A 21,808-nucleotide genomic window follows, 5' to 3' on the forward strand; every position below is an offset into this window, starting at 1 on the left:
TAGAGGTAGTAGAGTTTGAAAGAAGCAGTGAGTGTATTTACTCTCTGTTAGTTGAAAGCAGTCAATGCTAGACTCTGAGATTCCCTGAGGGATTTGATTTTTCTGCTTAGTGAGAGTAAATAGGACTAAGAGGACAACTGTACTACTTTGCTAATTCTTAAGGGAAAGATGTTTAACTCTAAATTGTGAAGGTAGAACAGGCATTGAGATAAGCATTCAGTGTTGCTGCCTCTCCTGCAGCGTGGAGGACAGATTGAATTCCAGTGACTAGGGTAGGTCACTCAGAATAATTCAGTATTCATTCATTAGTCAATCATGTGTTTATTCCTTCAACAGATTCCATGCTAAGTGCTGACGGTATCAAATAAGACACAGGCTCGTACTCGGAGGATGAGTTTCTGCCGTTGCAAAGATTATATGGAAAGGGGAGGTAAGGGTGTTAAAAGAGAACACCTATTTGAAATCTTGTAGCAACCTCTGTGGCCTCTGGTTGTATAGATAGAATTTTTGGCATATTAGAAGGGAATTCTGGACTCTTTTGACCAATCCAAGGGGAACTTTAGGTACTCTCATGGTACAAAAGAGACCTCCAAGTTAAAGATGTTGAATCAGGTAAGCAGAGAACATTATGAGTAGTTATGTAACTGGAATTCCCACTTCAACTGGAATAACTTCTTTGAGAGAGCAGAATATACATGGAGTGACAACTCCAGCAGACTTCTGAGTCATGGGAGAGCTAGTACTAAAATATTTCTCCTATTAAACCAGCAAGTGATAAAGAGGGACACTTATTCTAGTACATTGGGGAATATTAGGTGGTTATAAATATCTACAGATAATATATAATATTTATTTCATTTTTAGTCCTAGTTAAAAAAAAAATCCTACTAGGACTTCCTTTGGTTTCTGAGTAGCAGCTTGGGAAAAACCCAAGCATGACACTGCTATACACATGCAATAGAATTTTATGTAGGGAAGCTATGAATGTGGACTATATTTATAGTTGTTGTTGTTCAGTCACCAAGTTGTGTCCAACTCTTTGCAACCCCATGCACTTCAGCCCTCCAGGCTCCCCTGTCCTTCAGTATCTCCCAGAGTTTGCTCAGATTCATATACATTGAGTTGGTGATGCTATCTCAGCATTTCATAGCTATTAGTGATTGCCCTCTGCTCTTCCCCAGTAGCATATAGGATACTTTCCAACCTGGGAGTCTCATCTTCTGGTGTCATGTCTTTTTGCCTTTTCATACTGTTCATGGGGTTCTTGCAGCAAGAATCCCTGAGTGTTTTGCCATTCCCTCCTCCAGTGGACCATGTTTTGTCAGAACTCTTCACTATGACCCCTCTGTCTTGGGTGGCCCTGCACGGCATGGCTCATAGCTTCATTGAGTTAAGCAAGCCGCTTCGCCACGACAAGCCTGTGATCAATAAAATGTCATAAATTCCTTATTCATCCATCCATCTATGTAGTCATCAATTCATTGATAAAATATTTATCAAGCTCCTCTTCCATTTCAGGCGTTTTGCCTACCACTGGAGATAGAGCAGTGAACAAGATAGATGCACCTTATCTTAAGAAGTGTATGAAAAAAAAAAAAAAAAGAAGTGTATGGTGTTGCCTCTTTAACTATTGGATTTAGTGGGATTGAAGAAAAAACACATGGAATCCTTTTCTTTTTTCTTTTTTTTTTATTTTTATTTTTTGGAATCCTTTTCTTTCAAGGTCCATCTATTGCGGTGGGTGTAGAAGTGAGGGCTGTACTATTCACAGAAGATTGTTTCTCTTTGCCCTACTCCAGCCTGTTTTGTGAGAACTCAGAATCATCTTCTAAAAGTTAAGCACGACCTCAGGAGTATCTTCTGCTGTTCCACCTAGAATTTACAGTTTTTCCCCTCTTCTCCAGATTGTCACAGTCTTTTATTTCTGCTAATGTTAATGTAGCAGCTCTGTTGCCTGCCATTTCCCTAATACCTCCAGTAACTACCCACCTTTCTCTCTTCTACCATTTTCCTCTTATTTCTCTGAGAAACTAGAAGGTATCGTAAGACATATCATCTTTCTAAAGCCAAATCAACCAGTCTCTTAGTTATAATGGATGGACACTCCTGTTCTTTTTTGAGGAAGCTTCTCCACTTGAGCTCTGGATCCTCTATTCCCTCCCTTCTCCATCTATGCAGGAACTTGGCTCCAGCAGTAATCTGTTTTCTCTCCTGTGCTTCTCTCTCTCTCCCAGCTCATTCCCACCAATGTGGAAGCATAATACATGTGAAGTACTCAAGGCAGAGCCTGTGAACACTAAAGGCTCATACATATCATCTGTTAGTATTGCTATTACCATCATCTTCTTCAGAATCATTCACATTGAACTTTGTCATAGTGATATGTATCAGGCCTTCCATATCAAGTCTTGAAAAAATCTGCTCCAAAGATTGTCATCAAGACCAGCATTTAGGTGCTCAAAGATTATGAAGATGAGAAATGAGCTCTTAATATTTTATGCCTTTTTGTAAAAAAAAAAGATAGGAAGACAGAATGAGCTGACACCACAAGATGTCTATGCTAGCATGGTGGTTAATGGGGAGAGTGCAAGTGAAACAGTGTAATTTAAAGTGTTTCCACATGACAGTTTATGGAGAAATCTCAAAAGTGCAAGTAGGAAAATAGCTCAAAAAAATCCTTAGCTCAATGAAAAGAGGGATTAGTTAACATGTCAATTAACTATTGAGAGTTGGTATAAATATAGGGCATGACTTTTCAAGGTTGCTCTAAAAGATAAGAACACACAGAATTCTCTTTTTTTTCATAAAACAAAAGGATTTGTTAGTGTGCTTTTATTGTTATTTACATGATTAATACTAAAAAAATGACTTTTCTGGAAAAAGATGGTTTTGTTTCCATTGTTAATTTTTAAGTTTTATTTGAGGTTTATATCTTCGAAGACTCCTGATGCTCGTATGTTGAAAGCTTTGGAACCCATGTGGAATAGGTTAGAAGGAATGCCAAAACTTCATACAGTGGAGACAAGTGTATAGATTAGGAACCCACAAGACTGGTGCTCTGAGAATTCACCCAGCAACAAGATGATTCCTATAGTGGAAATTTTTATTTTTTACAGCTTAGTGTCTATTCTCCCTCCTGGTGGTAACAACATCACAACTGTGCTTTGAAGAATCACTCCTCTTCTGTTCAGTTCAGTTCAGTCACTCAATCGTGTCTGACTCTTTGCGACCCAGCAATGAAAAGAGGGATTAGTTGCTGCTGCTGCTGCTGCTGCTAAGTCGCTTCAGTCATGTCCGACTTTGTGCGACCCCACTGACGGCAGACCACCAGGCTCCCCCGACTCTGGGATTCTCCAGGCAAGAACACTGGAGTGAGTTGCCATTTCCTTCTTCAATGCATGAAAGTGAAAAGTGAAAGTGAAGATGCTCATTCGTATCCAACTCTTTGCAACCCCATGGACTGTAGCCCACCAGGCTCCTCCATCCACGGGATTTTCCAGGCAAGAGTACTGGAGTGGGGTGCCATTGCCTTCTCCAGGGATTAGTTAACATGTCAATTAACTATTGAGAGTTGGTGTAAATATAGGGCATGACTTATTAAGTTAAAAGGCAGTAACAAATCCTTTTGTTATATGAAAAAAAAAAAAAAAGAATTCTGTGTGTTCTTATCTTTTAAAGCAACCTTGAAAAGTCATGGTTGGATCTCCTTGCAGTCCAAGGGACTCTCAAGAGTCTTCTCCAACACCACAGTTCAAAGCATCAATTCTTCGGCGCTCAGCCGCCTTCACAGTCCAACTCTCACATCCATACATGACCACAGGAAAACCCATAGCCTTGACTAGACGGACCTTTGTTGGCAAAGTAATGTCTCTGCTTTTGAATATGCTATCTAGATTGGTCATAACTTTTCTTCCAAGGAGTAAGCATCTTTTAATTTCATGGCTGCAGTCACCATCTGTAGTGATTTTGGAGCCCCAAAAATAAAGTCTGACACTGTTTCCACTGTTTCCCCATCTATTTGCCATGAAGTGATCGGACCAAATGCCATGATCTTCGTTTTCTGAATGTTGAACTTTAAGCCAACTTTTTAACTCTCCTCTTTCATTTTCATCAAGAGGCTTTTTAGTTGCTCTTCACTTTCTGCCATAAGGGTGGCGTCATCTGCATATCTGAGATGATTGATATTTCTCCCAGCAATCTTGATTGCAGCTTGTGTTTCTTCCAGTCCAGCATTTCTCATGATGTACTCTGCATATAAGTTAAATAAGCAAGGTGACAATATACAGCCTTGATGTACTCCTTTTCCTATTTGGAACCAGTCTGTTGTTCCATGTCCAGTTCTAACTGTTGCTTCCTGACCTGCATACAGATTTCTCAGGAGGCAGGTCAGGTGGTCTGGTATTCCCATCTCTTTCAGAATTTTCCACAGTTTATAAAACATCTTTTAATTTCATGACTGCAGTCACCATCTGCAGTGATTTTGGAGCCCCCCAAAATAAAGTCTGTCACTGTTGCCACTGTTCCCCCATCCGTTTGCCACGAAGTGATGGGACCAGATGCCATGATGTTAGTTTTTGGAATGTTGAATTTGAAGCAACTTTTTCACTCTCCTCTTTCACTTTCATCAAGAGGCTCTTTAGTTCCTCTTCGCTTTCTGCCATAAGTGTGGTGTCATCTGCGTATCTGAGGTTATTGATATTTCTCCCAGCTTGTGCTTCATCCAGCTGGGCATTTCGCATGATGCACTCTGCATGTAAGTTAAATAAGCCAGTCTGTTGTTCCATGTCAAGTTCTAACTGTTTCTTCTTGACCTGCATACATATTTCTCAGGAGGAAGGTCATGTGGTCCAGTATTCACATCTCTTTAAGAATTTTCCATAGTTTATTGTGATCCACACAGTCAAAGGCTTTGTGTAGTCAATAAAGCAGAAGTAGATAACTGTTTTTCTGGAACTCTTGCCTTTTCAATGATCCAATGGATGTTGGCAATTTGATCTCTGGTTCCTCTGCATTTTCTGAATCCAGCTTGAACATCTGGAAGTTCATGGTTTATGTACTGTTGAAGCCTGGCTTGGAGAATTTTGAGCATTACTTTGCTAGTGTGTGAGATGGGTGCCATTTTGTGGTAATTTGAACATTCTTTGCACTGCCTTTCTTTGGGATTGAAATGAAAACTGACCTTTCCCAGTCCTGTGGCCTCTACTGAGTATTCAAAATTTGCTGGTATATTGAGTGCAGCACTTTAACAGCATCATCTTTTAGGATTTGATATAGTTCAACTGGAGTTCCTTCACCTCCACTAGCTTTGTTCATAGTGATGCTTCCTAAGGCCCACTTGACTTCTCATTCCAAGATGTCTGGCTCTAGGTGAGTGATCACACCATCAAGGTTATCTGGGTCATGAAGATCTTTTTTGTGTAGTTTTTCAGTGTGTTCTTGCCACCTCTTCTTAATATACTCTGCTTCTGTTGGGTCCATACCATTTCTATCCTTTATTGTGCCCATCTTTGCATGAAATGTTCCCTTGGTATCTCCAATTTCTTGAAGAGATCTCTAGTCTTTCCCATTCTATTGTTTTCCTCTATTTCTTTGCATTAATCACCGAGGAAGGCTTTCTTATCTCTCCTTTCTATTCTTTGGAACTCTGCATTCAGATGCGTATGTTTTTCCTTTTCTCCTTTGCCCTTAGCTTCTCTTCTTTTCTCAGCTAGCTGTAAGACCTCCTCAGACAACCATTTTGCCTTTTTTTATTTCTTTTTCTTGGGGATGTTCTTGAAAACTGTCTCCTTTTTTTTTTTTTTTTAAATTTTATTTTTAAACTTTACAATATTAGTTTTGCCAAATATCGAAATGAATCCGCCACAGGTATACATGTGTTCCCCATCCTGAACCCTCCTCCCTCCTCCCTCCCCATACCATCCCTCTGGGTCATCCCAGTACACCAGCCCCAAGCATCCACAATCGTGCATCGAACCTGGACTGGCGACTCGTTTCATATATGATATTATACATATTTCAATGCCATTCTCCCAAATCATCCCACCCTCTCCCTCTCCCACAGAGTCCAAAAGACTGTTCTATACATCAGTGTCTCTTTTGCTGTCTCGTATACAGGGTTATTGTTACCATCTTTCTAAATTCCATATATATGCGTTAGTATACTGTATTGGTGTTTTTCTTTCGGGCTTACTTCACTCTGTATAATAGGCTCCAGTTCGTGCACCTCATTAGAACTGATTTAAATGTATTCTTTTTAATGGCTGAGTAATACTCCATTGTGTATATGTACCACAGCTTTCTTATCCATTCATCTGCTGATGGGCATCTAGGTTGCTTCCATGTCCTGGCTATTATAAACAGTGCTGCGATGAACACTGGGGTACACGTGTCTCTTTCCCTTCTGGTTTCCTCAGTGTGTATGCCCAGCAGTGGGATTGCTGGATCATAAGGCAGTTCTATTTCCAGTTTTTTAAGGAATCTCCACACTGTTCTCCATAGTGGCTGTACTAGTTTGCATTCCCACCAACAGTGTAAGAGGGTTCCCTTTTCTCCACACCCTCTCCAGCATTTATTGCTTGTAGACTTTTGGATCGCAGCCATTCTGACTGGCGTGAAATGGTACCTCATAGTGGTTTTGATTTGCATTTCTCTGATAATGAGTGATGTTGAGCATCTTTTCATGTGTTTGTTAGCCATCTGTATGTCTTCTTTGGAGAAATGTCTATTTAGTTCTTTGGCCCATTTTTTGATTGGGTCATTTATTTTTCTTGAATTGAGCTGTAGGAGTTGCTTGTATATTTTTGAGATTAGTTGTTTGTCAGTTGCTTCATTTGCTATTATTTTCTCCCATTCTGAAGGCTGTCTTTTCACCTTGCTTATAGTTTCCTTTGTTGTGCGGAAACTTTTAAGTTTAATTAGGTCCCTGTCTCCTGTACAATGTCACAAACCTCCATCCATAGTTCTTCAGGCACTCTGTCTATCAGATCTAAGCACTCTGGCTCAGATCATGAACTCCTTATATCCAAATTCAGACTTAAACTGAAGAATGTAGGGAAAACCACTAGACCATTCAGGTATGACCTAAATCAAACCCCCTCTTCTATTGCATTTAGTTAATAGTGATGGCTGTCTTCCTCTGGTCAATGGGTGGGCACATGTCCCAAGCTTAGCCAACCTGATGCCTTTTCTCTGGGCTTGAAGCCTTGCAGAATGTGTTCAGAGTAAATTCACTCCAATGATTCCCACCTGAAGAGGTTGTCCTTTCATTCCTGCTGCGTCAGATGCCCAGTACAGCTCTGGTTTCTGGCCTTTCTGAACTTTGGTTCTTTAGAATTTCCTTTTGCTCTGTGAGCTACTCAGCTTCTTTCCAATGTGTTTTCTCTTTTCTTTCATTAAAGATGCAGAAATGATTTGTGTCGCTTGCAACTAAACAACACTTACTGATACACATCCTCAACCCAATTGAGGGGACAGCTTGCAGTGCCTCTGGATCACAGTGTTCATGGGGGTATGGCTGGCTGCCTTCCTCATGAAATGGTGTTTGTTTTCTGGGGTCCAATTTGAGATGTGAAACTAGATGCAGTTTTTATGACTTCTGTCTGAATTGGAGAATGGACCCATCCTATATTGGAAGTAACCCAGAAATAGGCACTTTGATATTTGAGGAGAGTGGGAATGAGTGTGGGAGAACCTGGCAAGAGCTATGAAGAGGCTTCCCTGATAGCTCAGTTGGTAAAAATATCCTCCCACAAGGCAGGAGATCCCGGTTCGGTTCCTGGGTCAGGAGGATCTGCTGGAGAAGGGATAGGCTACCCACTGCAGTATTCTTGGGCTTCCCTTGTGGCTCAGCTGGTAAAGAATCCGCCTGCAATGCAAGAGACCTAGGTGTGATCCCTGGGTTGGGAGATCCCCTAGAAAAGGGAAAGGTAGCCACTCCAGTATTTTGGCCTGGAGAATTCCATGGGCTGTATAGTCCATGGGGTAACAAAAGTCGGACAGGACTGAGCAACTTTCACTTTTTCAGGAAGCAGATTCAGGTACTAAATAAACCATTTGGAGTTCAGGAGAGTGCTTCAGTTTCACTGGAAAATGAAATTCACTCCTAAAACAAAGGCAACAGAAAATTAATAACGTTACAGCTTGGGAGGCACAATTCCTAGGGCCCCCTCAGACTCATCAAGTAATAGAATTAAGGAAGCAAGACCAATTCAAGAATGAATCAGTTGGGGATAATGGGTACCTAGTGGAATGATTTAAGGAGTCACATAAAACTGAAACCTACATTAAAAGCCATTCTTTCTCTGGCAGTGATGAGACTGTGGAGAATTCTTTATGGGTGAGATGAATGTCTCTTCCTCTGGGGTGTTTTCCCTGCCATTTCCACTTTTCAATCTCTCCACCCTGTGTTGGTTGTGATGCTCCTACCACGTGTCCCAGTGGTAACCTCTACTTGACCTGCCATGTTATTTACTTGTCTCCCCAAACAGACTGTCAACTTCACAAAAGAACAACCATTTTCTTTCTTCACTTTTGTATCCTCAATGTCAAGCACAGTGCCTGACACAATAAAAACGTGCTGAATATTGAATAAGCAAACAGGAGCTAAGGAGTTTATCAGAGAGGTAGAAGGAGATTATGTGAAAAGCAAGGCAATGAAAAACCTTATTACTTCTTGTTGTATTATATTAAGTAATGTATTTACAAAGTACTTTATCTGAGGTCAATTGTAAATGATAAAAATAAGAGGTCTCCTGGCAGTAATTATGGGATTTTAAAGTAATAAAGTAAAACTTCTCTAAAGCATGTTAAATCTTTTCACACAGGGTATTTGGTTTTTACTTAACCAGGCCAATCAGCTGCTATATGTAGGAAAGTGTTTTTCTTCAAAATGACATATAACAATTGTAATAGCACCTATTAAAGTGTTTTATACATAATAGTTGTTCAGCAGCTGTTTGTTGACAGAGCAGTATATTCAGCAAAATTGGCCTCTTTTTGTAAAACACTTTTAAGGCTAAAAGTATCTACTCACTATTTAATTTCATAATAGCTCACATTACAGCAAAAGATTAAATGAGAATGAAAAAGAAAATATGCTCTCTCTTTTCCTGATACAAACTTTGTGTCATAAATTCCAACCAATGAGATCTGGATTAAAAACCGAATTGCAACACATCTTGTCACCTGACACAAGAAAACTTGTGATGAATTTTAACTGTACACATAAACTGTGTTAAAGTGTTAATCCTACATGAAAGAACAGCTCCATTTACCCAATGAGAGTCGCTTTTTCCTCTTGTTAGAAAATAAAAGCTTGTGATATTTGAAAAGGTAGACTCTGCCAATGGACTTTTGTCTCTATAAATCAACATAGACAGTGATTCCTTGCAAAACAGGTTTCATGTAATATTTATGTAATCTGCACATGACCTTGAATGAAAGCAAGGGTTAGAAGAAACAGTGTTCTTATTGTTCAACAGAATGCTTCTTTATTTTGTCAAATATTACTTACTCAGGTCATATGCAGATTTTTTTGAACTGAATAACAGTTGTTTACTTCAAAGCTAGGCTGTAGGAAAGTATGGCATTTCTTTTTAGAATCAGTTCTATTTTATCTTATACTTGTGTAGAATATTTCTTTAGAAAAGCAAAGAGGAATACCAGCAGCAAAGCTGGATACAGGATGAATGTGGGTAAGTAGAACATTAAAATGTCCTCTGACCATTCATGGCCTTGATTCTGGAGAAAGTCATGAAAGCAGATGGAGAAGATCAGATGTCTGGTTGGCAGGGTGCAGGTTGCTGTGTTTGATAAGTGTTAGTTTGCTCAGTCGTATCCGACTCTTTGCAACCCCATGGACTGTGCCTGTCAGACTCTTCTGTCCATGGAATTTTCCAGGTAGGAATACTGGAGTGGGTTGCCATTTCCTCCTCCAGAGGGTGTTTGATAAACATGTACCCTCATCTAATTCTGCAGCTTCGTAGGAAGTCTGTATATTAAGGTTAGGCATGTAGAATTTATTAGCTATAAGACTTTGGGCAATTCATTTAACTTCTCTGAACTTTTCATTCCACATAAAATGAAATAGAGAATCCTTACCTGCATTGTAACGTTTCTACCACCTTTGCTTCTTACCACTCCCTTTGTAGGTTCTAACATGCTAAGTTCCAATCATGTTCGACTCCACATCATCTCCTTTTCTTTTCTGGATAAGACTCTTTGAAATGACCTCGTTTATGTGTTTGTTTTCCTTCACTAGAATTTAAGTTTCGTGATAAGAGAGGTCATTGGTATTATTTTTTTACCATATGCTATGTCCTAAAACAATTAATTGGTACATAAAAACAATTAGTGAATTACTTCTAGGTATATACCCAAAGGAAAATTGAATGTGGGGATTCAAACCGATACTTGTACACATATATTCATAGCAGCATTATTTCCAGTACCTAAAAAATGAAAGCAACTCATGTATTCCTAAACGGATGAGTGGATAAACAAAATGTGATCTATTCATAAATATTATTCAGTCCTAAAAAGGAAGGAAAATCTGACACATGCTACCTGGATGTAACTTGAGGACAGTGTACTAAGTGAAGTAAGCCAGACACAAAAGAACAACTACCGTCTGATTCCACTTATATGAGATACCTTAGAGCAGTCAAATCCATAAAAACAAAGAGTGGAATGTGGTTGCCAGAGCTGTGGGACGGGATAATGGGGAGTTGTTGTTTACTGTATGCAGAATTATAACTTCGATGATGAAAGGTTCTGGAGATGAATGGTAGTGATCATTGCACAACATTGTGAAAGTGCTTAATGTCACTGAACTGTACACTTAAAAGTGGTTTGGGAACTTTTACATTATAAGTATTTTATGACAGTTTTTTTTTTTTTTTTTTTTTTTTATGGTGAACAAGTCAGTGTGGAGGTCCTTCACACAAGTGTTTCTCGCCCTTGGAACATGTTCTCTGTCGTTTCTCCACTCCTGGCATTTCCTCCCCTTCTACCTCCACCTGTCAACTCCTAGTTGTATATCAGCTCAGCCTTGGTCGAGGTTTCTTAGCTACAGCTCTATTGACATTTTGGATTGAATAATCTTTTTCACAGGACTGCAGGTAGCCTTCTAGCCACTAGAAACCAGTAGTACTTCCCACCTTTCAAAAGACTGAGATGATCAAATATATCTTGATACGTTAGGAAATGTCCCACAGGTGGGGATGCAAATAAAACTGCCACTGGATGAGAACCACTGGTTTCGAGGTTATTCTCACTTTCACTGGAAGTCTGGGCTAAGAGCTGATTTTGTGCATCTTTTCTACTTTAATGCTTCTACCCTGCCCTACACCACTCTATTCTACTCTGTACTTTCCTATCATGATATTTATTACATTCACTATACTGCCTCTGCACTGTCTACAGGTACTGTAACTATGCTGTGCTGACCATCATTCCTAACACAGCACCTGGCGTGTAGTATGTGCTCAACATACAAATTGTGTTTTACTTATTCAGTTCGGTTCCCACATCTTCAAAATGGAAATACCTGATTGTTTCCCAGAAATGTTAACATTGTTTAATAAGAGAAGCACTTTTTTTTACAAATTACAAAGAACTGTTTAGAAATGATTTCACATTATTATTGCTGTAATAAAAAAAAATTCACCCAGCTCTCATCTACCAGAGTTTTATCCTCCTAACCTCTAACACTTCCTGTAGTTCCCTTGCTGTACTTAAACAGTACTATGTCTTACATAGGACATAGTGTTAGTCGCTCAGTCGCGTCCGACTATATGTGACCTCATGGACTATAGCCGACTAGGGTCCTCTGTCCATGGAATACTCTAGGAAAGAATACAGGAGTGGATTGCCATTTCCTTCTCCATAAGATCTTCCTGAGCCAGGGATCAAACCCAGGTCTCCCACAACGCAGGCAGAGTCTTTACCATCTGAGCCAACAGGAAAGACTTGGATTATGCAGTGAGTCAATGACTGAATTGGGATACAGTAAGTTCTATCACTAAGCATACTTTTATCTTTAGAAACTCAATCTGGGTATATAAAAGCCATGCATTGGAAATTCACTACAAGATTGCTTATTTGGGGCTTGATCTTTGGAAAACAAAAACTTAAATACAGGTTTAAAAAAAAGAATTTGTTTAGACTTGTGAGTTTTTACAAAAGTGTTCTACACTTAATATGCCTAAAATAGATAGCTTAATTGCTGTCATCAATGTGCTATAAAGATTTCAAATTCAGAGAGAAATCAAAACTATGTTCAATTTTTTCTGATAGAAATAATTTGGAATTACGGTTTCACATCTGAAAGAGATTTTTATCGTTATTGTTGTTAGTCAGAGTCAGTATGTGTTGTTATAATCACAGGGTGCATGTTCCTATACAAATGAAAAAGAATGCAGTATATTCCAAATCACAAGCTAAACTAGAAGAAACATATGTAATAGTAGAAAAATTTAGAAATCATGATGTACTAAAAACAGAACAAAACAACCACCTGAAAAGAAGAAAGTAAATAATATTTTTGAAGAAATAATCTTATATTTTGTTAACTAAAAGCTAAATTTGAATTGCTTAAACAGAGCAATGTGGAGGAGTTCAGATAATAATTTTGTGCCTGCATGCTCAGCTGCTCTGTTGTGTCCAAGTCTTTGTGACCCCAGGGACTGTAGCCCGCCAGGCTCCTCTGTCCATGGAATTCTCCAGGCAAGAATACTGGAGTGGGTAGCCATTTCCTACTCCAAGGGATCTTCCCAACCCAGGGATCAAACCTGCCTCTCCTGCATCTCCTGCAATGGCAGGTGGATTCTTTACACTTGCCACCATTATAGCCCTTTTATTTTTTCCTTCTATCTGTTCATTCCTCCTTATCATTTATTAGACATTTATGGGAGAGGAACTGCAAAGTTGTTCACTCATCGCCTACTCTAATCCCCTTTTTAGCATTTTATCTGCCTTACACCTTATAATAGCTTCTTTTTTGCATAACCAGCTTAATTGGATACAGTGTTGAGCAACTATGGAATCTGATGGACAACATCTGTGATAGGTACTAAATGTAAAAAAGTGGATTTATGCCCAAATCTTCATACTCACTAATATTCCTCCTGAAGCACTCTAAAGTCTTGTGGATGAGGCAAAAATAGGTATGTAAATAACAGCAAAAATGTATTTATTATTTTACTTTTTAAAAATGTTTTAAAATACATCTTAAAAGTTGCTTTCCATTTGTTATTACAAAATATTGGCCACATTCTCAATGTAGTACAACACCTCCTTAAGCCTATATTATACCCAACAGCTTATCCTCACTTCCCTCATCCCTACATTAACTCTACCTACTGGTAACCACTTGTTCATTGTCTACATCTATGAGTCTGCTTCATTTTTGTTATACTCACAAGTTTGTTGTAATTTTAGATTCCATATATAAGTGATATCGTACAGTATTTATCTTTTGTCTGACTTATTTCACTTACATACTGCCCTTAGAGTCCATCCATATTGCTGCAAATGGCAAAATTTTACCCCTATTTATGATTGAGTAGTAGTCCATTATGTGTGTATATGTTGCTGGATCATATGGTAGTTCTATTTTTAATTTTTTGAGAAACTTCCATACTGTCTTACACAGTAGTTACAACCATTTTACATACCCAAAACCAGTGTACAAGAGTTCCTTTTCTCCACATCCTCACCAACATTTGTTAGTGTTCTCTTGGTAATAGCCATTCTGACAGGTTTTAACATTCTTTGGCACTGTCTTTCTTTGGGATTGGAATGAAAACTGACCTTTTCCAGTCCTGTGGCCACTGCTGAATTTGAATGTTCAAACTACCATACAATTGCACTCATTTCACACACTAGCAAAGTAATGCTCAAAATTCTCCAAGCCAGGCTTCAACAGTATATGAACCGAGAACTTCTAGATGTTCAAGCTGGATTTAGAAAAGGCAGAGGAACCAGAGATCAAATTGCCAATATCTGTTGGATCAGAGAAAAAGCAAGAGAATTCCAGAAGAACATCTACTTCTGCTTCATTGACTAGGCCAAAGCCTTTGACTGTGTTGATCCCAACAAACTGGAAAATTCTTCAAGAGATGGGAATACCAGACCACCTGACCTGCTTCTTGAGAAATCTGTATGCAGATCAAAAAGCAATAGTTAGAAATGAACGTGGAAAAACAGACTAGTTCCAAATTGGGAAAGGAGTACGTCAGGGCTATATATTGTCACCTTGCTTATTTAACTTGTATACAGATTACATCACGTGAAATGCCAAGATGGGTGAAGCACAAGCTGGAATCAAGATTGCTGGGAGAAATATCAATAACCTCAGATATGCAGATGATACCACACTTATGGCAGAAAGTGAAGAGGAACTAAAGAGCCTCTTGATGAAAGTGAAAGAGGAGAGTGAAAAAGTTGCTTAAAACTCAACATTCCAAAAACGAAGATCATGGCATCTGCTCCCATCACTTAATGGCAAATAGATGGGGAAATGATGGAAACTGTGACAGACTTTATTTTTTAGGGCTCCAAAATCACTATAGATGCTGATTGCAGCCATGAAATTAAAAGACACTTGCTTCTTGGAAGAAAAGCTATGACAAACCTGGACAGCATATTAAAAAGCAGAGACATTACTTCGCCAACGAAGATCCGTCTAGTCAAAGCTATGGTTTTTCCAGTAGTCATGTATGGATGTGAGAGTTGGACTATAAAGAAGGCTGAGTGCCAAAGAATTGATGCTTTTGAACTGTGGTGTTGGAGAAGACTCTTGAGAGTCCCTTGGACTGCAAGGAGATCTAACCAGTCCATCCTAAAGGAAATCAGTCCTGAATATTCATTGAAAGGACTGATGCTGAAGCTTCAATACTTTGGCCACCTGATGGGAAGAACTGACTCATTTGTAAAGACCTGATGCTGGGAAAGATTGAAGGCGGGAGAAGGGGATGACAGAGGATGAGATGGTTGGATGGCATCTTCGACTCAGTGGACATGAGTTTGAGTAAACTCTGGGAGTTGGAAATGAACAAGGAAGCCTGTCATGTTGCAGACCATGGGGTTGCAGAGTCGGACACGACTGAGTGAACTGAACTGATTCTGACAGATGTGAGTTATATCTCATTGTGGTTTTGATTTGCATTTCCCCGATAATTAGTGATAAAATAACAGTAAAATTTAATAGATGTTGTGGGCTTTAAAAGAGTGAGAACAACAACAACAACAACAACAAAAGAACAGTGCGCTAGAAGTGTAATTGGCTGTGAAGGGTTGTTGGACTGAGGAAGGTTTAATGGGAAACTTAGCATTAGATCTTTAAGAATGAATATGTCAGATGAAGAAAATGGAAAGTTATTTTGATGAAAGAATAGAATGTTCAAAGTTATGGAGTGATGATGCTGGATGGGGCATTCAGCAAAGTATTAAAGAAATTTTGTTCTATCAGTATAGAATTGATGTCAGGGATATAAACCTAGGAAAAAAAAGGTAGGGCTTTGTATGTTAGACTTAGGAGTTTGGATTTGAGGATTTTGAGCTAGGGAATAGCATATGTTTCAGGAAGATGACTTGGGCAGCCATGCATAGAATAGATTTGGAGAGGTCACTATTAGAGACAGAATGCAGGGAAGATTTAAGACACTACCGCAATAATGCAGGGGAGATATGGTAAGACTGTGGCACATGGAATGGAGAGGAACAGATGGATTAGAGAGATACTGTAGTTGCTGGCCCACGACAGGAACTCAATAAACATTAGCTGAATGAAATACAAGGAAGAAAAGATGAACAGAACTGAAGAGTTCTTGGCTTGGGTGAATAAAAGGAAGGGAATGGGCTTTTTATTAAATGCACAGACAGTGTGCCCTTGTACTATTAGTCTCTACCTTATTTCAAGGCAGAAAAATGTGATAATCAACGTTATAAAATATTCACTTACTTTCCTTCATCTGTTCATTCATTTATTCACTAAGTATTTGTTGAGTTCTGTTGATGTGGTACCCACCCCAGCCAGGCATTGTGGATTCCATATTGACTCAGCCAGTCTGGAGGGAAGGGCAGACATAAAGCAAATAAGGCTAGAATAAGTAATTGTAGTCAGGATGAGCATTTTGAAGGATAAACCAGTATATTATGTGACAGGGAAAGTTTAGGGATATATGAGCCAGAGGGGGAGGTGATGTGGAATAGTGGGCATTATTGGTGTAATGAGACTAAACCTGTTTCTGAGAAGGGGTGTGTCTTTACAAATCCATCATTTCATCCAGATTTCATAGAAGCCTTTGTTCTTAGGTCTTTAAGGCTATGGTGTCATTGTTGGAAATCTTTCTCTATACAGGGCAAATCTACCCATTCGTTCTGCCTTCTGCCATTATCACTAGAGACTTTTCTGATTAATTACTAACTAGCAAGTGCATCTCTAGAACACCTCACTAAGTGATAACGTATTAATGAAGATGAATTCGAGGTCCTACTCACACTTCTTGAGGGAAGTAAGCTGGACTATGCTAACAACCAATCCCATTCATCACTTTCTGTTAGATGCATTGTGTGATTTAGATTTTTTTTTTCATGGGGATTCTTTCTTACATTTAAAAATAGATATTTTCTCCAGATAAAGGAAATGCCTTGCAATGTGCAGTGCCACCACCATGCTAATTTAAAGAGAAAGGCTGCATGGATTACTAGGTAGAACAATGGCACCCCACTCCAGTACTCTTGCCTGGAAAATCCCATGGACGGAGGAGCCTGGTGGGCTGCAGTCCATGGGGTCGCTAAGAGTTCGGCACGACTGAGCGACTTCACTTTCACTTTTCACTTTCATGCATTGGAGAAGGAAATGGCAATCCACTCCAGTGTTCTTGCCTGGAGAACCCCAGGGACGGGTGGGCTGCCGTCTCTGGGGTCGCACAGAGTCGGACAAGACTGACGCAACTTAGCAGCAGCAGCAGCAGCAGCAGACCAATATATTGGTCTTGGCTATCACTTCATAAATGACACAGTCGTCTCTAGGTGTATCAAATTAATTGAAGAAGCCTGAAATAAAGTACAATATTTAATTGGTCTAGAGCAGTGTTTTTCAAACTAGATTGAAACTCATTAATGGCTTGTGAAATCAATTTAGTGGGTTGTGACCAGTGTTTTTTAAAAGAGAAAACAGATTAAGAAAAATAATGGAAATAGCAGAGAATATTGCCTATAGACAGAATAAGTAATACTTTGTAAAATTTCCTTTTCAGGGACTTCCTTGGCTGTCCAGTGTTTAGGAATCCTTGCTAATAATGCAGGGGGTGTGGGTTCGATCCCAGGCCAGGGAACTAAGACTTGCATGCCACACTGTGCAGCCAAAAAATCCCATTTTTATTTCATATGTATATACATATTTTATACACATTTGTCCCTTGGTATCCGCAGGGGATTGGTCACAGGATCTCTTGGATACCAAAATAAGCAGATGCTCTAGCCCTTCACAGTTGGTTCTCTGCAGGTGCAGAACCTGTGGATATGGAGGGCCAACTGTACATTCTATTGTACATGCATATTTGTAACATGCAAAATGTGTATATATATATATATATATAAACTTATTTATATCCATATATACTAGATCAATACATAAAACATCAAAGAAATTTTAAAGCCATAGATCTGGAGAAAAGGGTTCTAGAAAAAGCCCCCTTCAGTCAGATCTTCCATTAACATACCTATCCCAGATTAATTTCTTATTACTTACAGCACATTGAAAACTACTGAAACTATTGGGATGAAGAATTATTCACACGTTTTAGCTCTGAATGAATGCTGCATAAAACAGGGAAGTAAAGGTATTCTTGGTTTGATAAATAGATTATTTCATATACTAAGTAAAGGTGTTCCAAACTCTAAAGGCTTATTAATTTTGTTATTTAGAAAGAGTTTTATTTCTTTTTACATTTAAGGAATTCTGTATCAAATATATGAGAGATTGACTCATTTTCATAAGTATATTAAATATAGTAACCTGGAAAGATCAGGGATTCAGACTTTAAGTTCTTTTTTTATACCTGACAACAGATTGGTTTGGGATCTATGAATATTCATCATGAATGCCTTCTTTATGACCCACATTTAATCATTTATAAATAGAAATACTATTATTTATTGTGTTTATGGAATGTTAAAAATAGTAATTTCTTAACAGAGCATTTAAAGATTTACAATTTTCAAGGCATAATTGTTGACATTCCTTTCCATTTCTACACTATGTAAAAGACAAGCTTATGAATAATGTTCTATTCTATATTGCTATGGACATTCTCCAAAGACTCCTGCTTTTGATTTCATGCAGAATTTACTTTGTTACTTTGTAACATTGATCCCATCATTTCCACTCTTCACTGCCTGGTCTCAAATTCAGCCTTCCGAGACAACAATATAGCCTGATAAACAAGTGGCTCTTTCTCTACAAATGCCCAGGATTTTTTCTATTCCATAGGATACAGACACTGGCCATTTCATACCTTCCTAACACTTATTTTAGAAATATTGCTTCAGACAGGTTTCAGATGGGGCAACCTTATCACCATTTGATATCAGATCCACCCTGACCAGAGCTGATTGCAAGAGGTGGAGGCTCAGGAACTGAAGCAATCAGAATGGAAGAAACATCAGGTATGAAAATAATTAGTCTTGTAGAACCAGGGTAAGAATCTGTACCATGGAGAACCAGAACTACCTGCCTGCCAATGATTCAGGAAAGAATAATCAATAGCTTTGAAGACAAAGCTAGAAAACTAGAGACCAGAGCAGAGAAGCAGAATGGAGGGAAGCCACGTTTCTTTGAGAGATGCAGAGCCATCTTGGTCTTCATCTTCATTCTGACTCCCAGCCCTGTGTGCACTTAGATTTCATTCTCTGGAACCTGTGAGACCTCTCTTTATTTAAGCTGCTGCTGCTGCTGCTAAGTCACTTCAGTCGTGTCCGACTCTGTGCAACCCCACTGACGGCAGCCCACCAGGCTCCCCCGTCCCTGGCATTCTCCAGGCAAGAATACTGAAGTGGGTTGCTATTTCCTTCTCCAATGAATGAAAGGGAAAAGTCAAAGTGAAGTCGCTCAGTCGTGTCTGACTCTTAGCGACCCCATGGACTGCAGCCCACCAGGCTCCTCCGTCCATGGGATTTTCCAGGCTAATTTTAGTAAATTCACGTTTCTAAATGTGCTCTGATTAAGACATGTCCCTTTGTTCAGTTTTCCTTGTTTCTCTCCCAACCCAATCCCTTCATGCTGTTCAATTCTGATTCTTTCTCTGAGATCCACAACCATCTCATTTCTCCAGTACTTTTGAAATTTGTCTATAAAGTCCTATTTCTGTCATCCCAAGAAATATTGGCAATGATAAGCAACCGAAATGAAGCAGAGAAAATGACTATTTCAATAAAAGTTGAATTGAAACATATGTAAAATTTTGAATCAGACAAAAAAGGCAGTCAAAGCCCACCACTTATTCAATATATGATAGTAAAACCCATATTTTTGTTCTAGTCGTTTATCTCCAGGTATTTCATAAACATGTTGCTTTCCAATCAATCTGTAAAATTTAAGATGTATTTTCTACAAAATAAGATGTGTGGAACAGTATAGTTTTCAGTCGAGATAGATTTCTTTCTAGAATTTTAAATTACAGTGACTTTGGGCAGGACTTTGCCTTAAAAAAGGAGTTGAATTGATACCAAAATTAAATGGTTAGTATCTTAGATTAGATTTTTTCCTCAATAAACAACCCACCTCCAAGAAATGGTTTAATATTGCTCAATATGTTGATATTTAGTAAGTATTTAAAGATATTAGCTTTATAGAAATTTTGTTTCTTTTGATCTAAACACATACTCATTCTAATTACCATCAACATTTTTAAAACCCTGACATTTCAGTAGTTTTTGTGGCTTGGCAAACATTAAGAGATAACTTTTAAAAATATCTAAATCTCCTGTCTTAGCATTTAAGAAAGATTAATAATGTTCAATAAAACTCCATATATAATCAAATTATAGTAATGATACTCATAAAAAGGACAGAGTTTTTAATTCATTCATCAGATTCTCTTCAACTATTTCAAAGGTCTTAAGTAATTATGTTATTAGTTATTCTATTCAGGCCATTTCATGAGGAATATAGAAGCAAATTATTTCTGGGAAAAGACACTGATAAAAAATTTACAAGATACACACTTTCCACTAAGTAGTTGGTCCTCATTCTGCGGCTTTCATTGGTCAAAAATTCTGTGTGCTATACCTGCATTTATGAGAAGAATCTACCTTAGAAATTCTGAATTCAGATTTCGGTTGTGTCATAGACCTTGTTGCTGTTTAGTCACTAAGCCTTTTGTGACCCTATGGACTGTAGCCCCACCGGGCTTCTCTGTCAATGGGATTTTCCAGGCAAGAATACTGGAGTGGGTTGCCATTTCCTTCTCTAGGGGATCTTCTTGACTAAGGGAGTGAACCCAAGACTCCTGCATCTGCAGGGAAATTCTTCGTCACTGAGCCACCTGGGAAGCCCATCATAGACCTTATGTATAGTCAGTATTCTTTTTCTCTTTTTATCTTGATTTATTCCTCTATATAGTGACTAAAACTAAAATCTATTTCTCTCACATGATAGCAGGTGCTTTGATAATAAGAAATATGAGACAAATGTTAAATATCTGCATCGAACTATAAAACTGAGAAAAGAGGTGGTTTACTGTTGTTTGCACGCTAAAAAAATGTTTGCATTTCTCCTGTGTGAAGCACAACTAACATACTCAAAGGAAGTAGGTGGGATTAAAAGCAGTACATACACACAGCTAGGGATTCCTGAAGCAAAGAGCTATTTGCAGATACTATGCATAAAAAAAATCATCATATGATCTGTTGAGCTAATTTTATGTATTTTCTCTGCACAGTCCTTGATTACAAGGTCAAGAGGACACACCATTGTTGTCTTTTGAGTATCACTAGTAAAAGTAACTGGAATTTAATTTCAGAGGATCCTGAGTATAGTTGGTATTATAATAGATCAATGTTGAAATGAGCTTTGAGTATGAGACTGATGAAGTCCATTATACCAGCATACCTAAAATAATTATTCTACTCTCAAGACCACATTTCAGAAGAACTCACCTTATACATACCAAAGGGATAGAAACAGCTGGGGACTGTCCTAATTCATTTGCATTCATTGCAAAAATCTGGCCATCATTATAAAGCATCCCCTTACCCAAAGAAAAGAGATGTTATCTTTGTTGCTGTTCCATCCTGCTTATAAGCATATCATCCTGGATTGTATCTCTCTTCATCATCATGCAACCTATAGTCTTCCCGGTACTCTGTCCTTAAAGAGAATACTGTATCGACTTATGAGATTTAGAAACTATTGAGTGTAACTGTACAGACCTGTTTGTGTGTTTATTCTGGTGAGTGCTGGTGACTAAAGGGCAGAGGTGGGCACTCTAACCACAACTAGTACTTAGTAGGCACTTAAAAAACAATGATGATGGAAGCTGAATTGTGCTGATTGCAAAGATGCCTGGAGACAGAAATGTCTAGAGTGGACTCTTGACTTTGAGATTATCTTCTAGTGTTTACTTTTATTTGTTTAGTTATTTTAAAATAATTAAAATGATTATACTTGGCAGCGACAGAATCCTGTTAACCACAGCCTTTTTCACATGAAGGAGAGAAAATACATTTGCTTTGCCTGTTTAAATTGATAGCTGTGAGCTTACCAAAGGACAAAACTGGAATTCCCCTGAAGCAATAAATATTG

The 21,808-nt window shown here is 38.5% G+C and overlaps 1 long non-coding RNA gene across 18 annotated transcripts in view; it reads left to right on the forward strand.

Annotated features, from left to right (window-relative positions):
- Window positions 1-336: 336 nt before the first annotated feature.
- LOC133258319 (uncharacterized) overlaps window positions 337-21,808 on the forward strand; it is a 594,951-nt gene continuing 573,479 nt past the window's right edge. For 16 of the 18 annotated variants that reach the window (XR_009739933.1, XR_009739929.1, XR_009739931.1 and 13 more), the window contains exon 1: window positions 18,559-18,672. This is a non-coding gene — a long non-coding RNA (uncharacterized LOC133258319). Of the gene's footprint in view, window positions 431-18,558; window positions 18,673-21,808 lie in introns of those variants that run through there. The other 2 variants (XR_009739930.1, XR_009739939.1) reach the window with 1 other exon arrangement.

Source organism: Bos javanicus, chromosome 12, assembly GCF_032452875.1.
Source record: "Bos javanicus breed banteng chromosome 12, ARS-OSU_banteng_1.0, whole genome shotgun sequence".
Classification (NCBI taxonomy): domain Eukaryota; kingdom Metazoa; phylum Chordata; class Mammalia; order Artiodactyla; family Bovidae; genus Bos; species Bos javanicus.